The following is a 6,000-nucleotide window of genomic DNA, read 5'->3' on the forward strand; positions in this document are numbered from 1 at the left end:
AACTTCACCATTATGCTCTTCAAAACTACTGCTCTCATAGTCCTCGGAATTAGGACTAAGTGGACACCGTGACCCTCCATTCTTTTGAACTTCACCATCATGCTCTTCAAAACTGCTGCTCTCATAGTCCTCAGAATTAGGACTAAGTGGACATCGTGACACTCTGTTCTTTTGAAGTTCACCATCATGCTCTTCATCACTACGGCTTTCATAGTCCTTAGAAGTAGGACTAAGTGGAATATGTGACTCTTTATTTATTTGAAATTCTCCATCTCCTCTTTCATCAGTGCTGCTCTCATAGTCCTTAGAATCAGGACTAAGTGGAAGAAGTGACTTTCTATTCATAGTGGAAGAATTCCCGCTATGTTCATCAATATGAATAGAGTTGTTACGCGATGCAGAAGTTGATGGTGTATAAATCGAAACTTCACTATCAGAACAATCCATCCCTTTCAAATAGAAGATGTTGAATGATACAAATGGAGAGTCTCCTAAAGATATTATATAGCTTAAAGAATGGAATTTTCCCTCCAAAAAATTTCGCGAAAATATTTCCCTCCAAAAAGTTTCGCGAAAATATTTCCCTCCAAAAAATTTGTTAAATTTATTTACCTTTATTACTTTGTTCTACAATTTATTGGAAAATGTAAACTAAATTTTTTTATGAAATCATAATTAAAATTGTACACTACAACTTCTACAATTATTATAATAGTTAAACCATATAATATTCGCTTTCCAATACTACAATATTCACTTTAAAATATTTTAAAACAAATTATCCCACATTCAACATGTTGTAAAACAAATCAATAATATTCACTTTATAATATTGTAAAACAAATTATCCCATATTAATTGTACAGTAAAACATCCTTGTAACTTCACTTACATATTAAAATCTCATTATCACTACTACTAACATCACATCCAGATTTTCTGAAAATCGTTGAAAGAGGTCGTGAATTTGTGGAGCAGCTAAATCGCTATCAACAACATAATCAACGAAGAATTCTCGTAATTAAAAGGTAAGTTAAATTTTTTCTTAAAAACTTTCATATTAAATTAGTTTCATGAAAAATCGTGAGCACGGTGGGCCCGACCCCTCCAGGCACCTTAACAGCGCCCCCCCTCACCCGCCTGCCCGGCCCCTCCGGGCGCCCTGACAACCCCCCCCACACCCGCCTGCCCGGCCCGGGTCCCCTCACCCACCCGGCCCACACACACCGTCCCCCCTCACCCGCCTGCCCGGCTCGGCCCGGGGCCCTAACCCCCCAGCCCCACCCCTCCGGTCGAACCACCCACACCCCCCTCACCCGCTCGCCCGGCCCGGGCGCCCTCACCCGCCCGCCCAACCCCTCCCGGCGCCCTCACCCGGGCACCTCACCCCTTTGGATGGGACACCCACCCCCGGCGCCCTCTCACCCGCACGCCCCACCCACCCCCGGTGACCTGACCCGCCCGCCCGCACGGCACGGGCGCCCTGACCCGCCCTCCACAAACGCCCGCGGGCGCCCTGACCCGCCCTCCACAAACGCCCGCGAGCACCTTGACCGACCCGCCCTCGCCCGCCCCGACCGCCCGCCCCCCGTTCGTCCTACCTGCCCACGGGCGCCCTCACCCGCCCCCGCCCGCCGCCACACCCGACCGCCCACCCCCGGGCGCCCCACCCGCTCGCCCGCCCGCCCGCCCACCCGCCCGCCCGCCCGCCCGCCCCGCCCGCCCCACACACCCGCGAGCGCCCTCACCAGCCCGCACGACCCACACCCGGGCGCCCTCAACCGCCCGCCCGACCCACCCCCGGGCGCCCTCACCCGCCCACCGCCCGACGCCCGCCCGCCTCACCCACCCTCCGCCCTCGGCCTCACCCGCCCTCCGCCCGCCCGCCTCACCCGCCCCACCCCTCATGCAGGCGCCACCCCGGCCGCCCGCGCCCTCGATCGCCCTGCCTGCCGGCGAGGGCGCGGGCGGCCCGGGTGGCGCCTGCACGAGGGGGGGCGCCCTCGTGCAGGCGCCACCCGGGCCGCCCGCGCCCTCGATCGCCCTGCCTGCCGGGCGAGGGCGCGGGCGGCCCGGGTGGCGCCTGCACGAGGGGGGGCGCCCTTGTGCAGGCGCCACCCGGGCCGCCCGCGCCCTCGCCCGGCAGGCAGGGCGATTCTGGGCGATTCCCAGAATCGCCCTGCCTGCCGGCGAGGGCGCGAGCGGCCCGGGTGGCGCCCTCGTGCAGGCGCCACACGGCCGCCCGCCCTCGTGCAGGCGCCACCCGGGCCGCCCGCGCCCTCGCCCGGCAGGCAGGGCGATTTCGAGAATCGCCCTGCCTGCCGGGCGAGGGCGCGAGCGGCCGGGTGGCGCCCTCGTGCAGGCGCCACACGGGCCGCCCGCCCTCGTGCAGGCGCCACCCGGGCCGCCCGCGCCCTCGCCCGGCAGGCAGGGCGATTCCGGGAATCGCCCTGCCTGCCGGGCGAGGGCGCGGGCGGCCCGGGTGGCGCCTGCACGAGGGCGGGCCCCGGGTGGCGCCTGCACGAGGGGCGCAATCGCCCTGCCTGCCGGCGAGGGCGCGGGCGGCCCGGGTGGCGCCTGCACGAGGTTGGGCGCCCTCGTGCAGGCGCCACCCGGGCCGCCCGTGCCCCGCCCCGGCAGGCAGGGTCGCCTTGCCTGTCGGGCGAGGGCGCGGGCGGCCCGGGTGCGCCTGCACGAGGGTTGGGCGCCCTCGTGCAGGCGCCACCCGCCCGGGCCGCCCGTGCCCGGCCCGGCAGCAGGGTCGCCCTGCCTGCCGGGCGAGGGCGCGGGCGGCCCGGGTGGCGCCTGCACGAGGGTTGGGCGCCCTCGTGCAGGCGCACACCCGGCCGCCCGCGTCCTCGCCCGGCAGGCAGGGCGACCCTGCCTGCCGGGCGAGGGCGTGGGCGGCCCGGGTGGCGCCTACACGAGGTTGGGCGCCCTCGTGCAGGCGCCACCCGGGCCGCCCGCGCCCTCGCCCGGCAGGCAGGGCGATTCCCGGAATCGCCCTGCCTGCCGGGCGAGGGCACGGGCGACCCGGGTGGCGCCTGCACGAGGGGGGCGCCCTCGTGCAGGCGCCACCCGGGCCGCCCGCGTCCTCGCCCGGCAGGTAGGGCGCCCCGGGAGGCGACCGGAATCGCCTGCCGGGCGAGGGCGCGGGCGGCCCGGGTGGCGCCTGCATGAGGAGGGGCGCCCTCATGCAGGCGCCACCCGGGCCGCCCGCGCCCTCGCCCGGCAGGTAGGGCGATTCCGGGAATCGCCCTGCCTGCCGGGCGAGGGCGCGGGCGGCCCGGGTGGCGCCTGCACGTGGCGCCTGCACGAGGTTAGGCGCCCTTGTGCAGGCGCCACTCGGGTCGCCCGCGCCCTCGCCCGGCAGGCAGGGCGATTCCCGGAATCGCCTTGCCTGCCGGCGAGGGCGCGGGCGGCCCGGGTGGCGCCTACACGAGGGGCGCCCTCGTGCAGGGGCCACCCGGGTCGCCCGCGCCCTCGCCCGGCAGGCAGGGCGATTCCCGGAATCGCCCTGCCTGCCGGGCGAGGGCGCGGGCGGCCCGGGTGGCGCCTGCATGACGGGGGGCGCCCTAGTGCAGGCGCCACCCGGGCCGCCCGCGCCCTCGCTCGGCAGGCAGGGCGACCCTCCCTGCCCGGCGAGGGTGCGGGCGGCCTAGGTGGCGCCTGCACGAGGTTGGGCGCCCTCGTGCAGGCGCCACCCGGGCCGCTCGTGCCCTCGCCCGGCAGGCAGGGTCGCCCTGCCTGCCGGGCGAGGGCGCGGGCGGCCCGGGTGGCACCTGCACGAGGGTTGGGCGCCCTCGTGCAGGGGCCACCCGGGCTGCCCGCGCCCTCGCCCGGCAGGCAGGGCGACCCTGCCTGCCGGGCGAGGGCGCGGGCGGCCTGGGTGGCGCCTGCACGAGGTTGGGCAACCTCGTGCAGGCGCCACCCAGGCCGCCCGCGCCCTCGCACGGCAGGCAGGGCGATTCCCGGAATCGCCCTGCCTGCCGGGTGAGGGCGCGGGCGACCCGGGTGGCGCCTGCACGAGGGGGGGCGCCCTCGTGCAGGCGCCACCCGGGCCGCCCGCGCCCTCGCCCGGTAGGCAGGGCGATTCCCGGAATCGCCCTGCCTGCCGGGCGAGGGCGCGGGCGGCCCAGGTGGCGCCTGCACGAGGCTGGGTGCCCTCGTGCAAGCGCCACCTGGGCCGCCCGCGCCCTCGCCCTGCCCTCGTGCAGGCGCCACCTGGGCCGCCCGCGCCCTCGCCCGCAGGCAGGGCGAGGGCGCGGGCGGCCCGCGTGGCGCCTGCATGAGGCGGGGCGCCCTCGTGCTGGCGCCACCCGGGCCGCCCGCGCCCTCGCCCGGCAGGTAGGGCGATTCCGGGAATCGCCCTGCCTGCCCGGCGAGGGCGCGGGCGGCCCGGGTGGCGCCTGCACGAGGGCGCCCAACCCCCGTGCAGGCACCACCCGGGCCGCCCGCGCCCTCGTGCAGGCGCCACCCGGGCCGCCCGCGCCCTCGCCCGGCAAGCAGGGGTCGCCCTGCCTGCCGGGCGAGGGCGCGGGCGGCCCGGGTGGCGCCTGCACGAGGGAGGGCGCCCTCGTGCAGGCCACCACCCAGGCCGCCTGCGCCCTCGCCGGCAGGCAGGGCGGGCGCCCGGCAGGCAGGAGCGGGCGGGTGAGGGGGTGCGGGTGTGCGGGTAAAGGGGTGCGGGGTGAGGGGGTGCGGTAGGGAGCCCAGGCGGAGGGGGGTTCGGGAGGCAGGCGGGTGGGTGAGGGCACCGGGCGGGGGGGGTGGGTGAGGGCGCTTGGCGGGGTTGTGCAGTTGGGTGAGGGGTGCATGATGGGTTGCGGGGTGGGCGGGTTGGGGGAGAGGTAGGGAGCCCGGCGGAGGGGGGTTCGGTTGAGGCGGGTGGTTGGGTGAGGGCGTCGGGCGGACGGGCGGGCGAGGGCACCCGAAGGGGTGAGGGCGCCAGGAGGTTTGGAGCGGGCGGGTGAGGTGGTGCGGGGTGGGCGGGTGTGGGAAGAGGTAGGGAGCCCGGGCAGAGGGGGGTTCGGGTGAGGCGGGCGGGTGGGTGAGGTTGCCGGGCGGGGGGCGATTGTTGATTAAAATTTATGATAAGTTTTCGTTGTTACTTTAAGTCAATATGTTTTTATTATTTACTGATTTATGTGTTTCTATTTTTCAGGAAAATGGCATCAAAGAGAATTTCAGTGAATCTTTCTGGACCGAAGACTAATAAAGGTGCATCTAAAAGAAACATTGGTGAACGAACTCCACCTCAGCTCATGACTACAAATCTATCAAGTGCCTCAAGTGATAAGAAGATGATTTCAGACTGGAAGAATTCGAAAGAGGTGAAATTTCCATCAAGCATGTGGTATGTGAAAGAAAGAGAAAGCGCAAATGTGAATATATATCTATATATCGATATACCGAATGATAGTGGAATTTTTGAGGTGATGGGAAGAGTCGTAGATATGTGTTCGGTAACGAACACTGAAGTTGTTTACGTACTTACAAAAGCTCCCAAGTCACATGAAAGGGTTAAATACCAACTATCATATTCATTGTATGACACGAGCGAGGTATCTACAAAGTTGTGTAGTCAAATCGTAAATGAGATGACAGATAACATCGTAAGTATTATTATTTATATTTGTATTTTGCGTTTTTTAAAGTGTCTCACTATATTTTTTAACTTTGTTTTTTATTGACATATGATATTTTGTTTGGCAGAATTTCGTTGAAAGTTTTTCAATAAGGTTGGGAGGCATTCATTTCATTGAGACTGATATCATGAAAGTTGTCAGCAGTTTTTACTCAGTGTCAGAAGAAAATATGGAAAAGAGGCAAAATGAAGTAATTGATAATGCTACAAAACTACATCCAAAGAATCAGAAAAAAAGGTCTCTGGTGGATAAATCTAGCAAGGGTAAACAAGTTACTTTTGAGAACGATGAAGTTGAAATTGACGATGAAGCATATGTTGTCATTACTGAAGATGACATTGGAACTGAGAAG

This window comes from Pinus tabuliformis, chromosome 7 (assembly GCF_031772625.1).
Source record: "Pinus tabuliformis cultivar Carrire ecotype Pingquan chromosome 7, CPIR1, whole genome shotgun sequence".
Classification (NCBI taxonomy): domain Eukaryota; kingdom Viridiplantae; phylum Streptophyta; class Pinopsida; order Pinales; family Pinaceae; genus Pinus; species Pinus tabuliformis.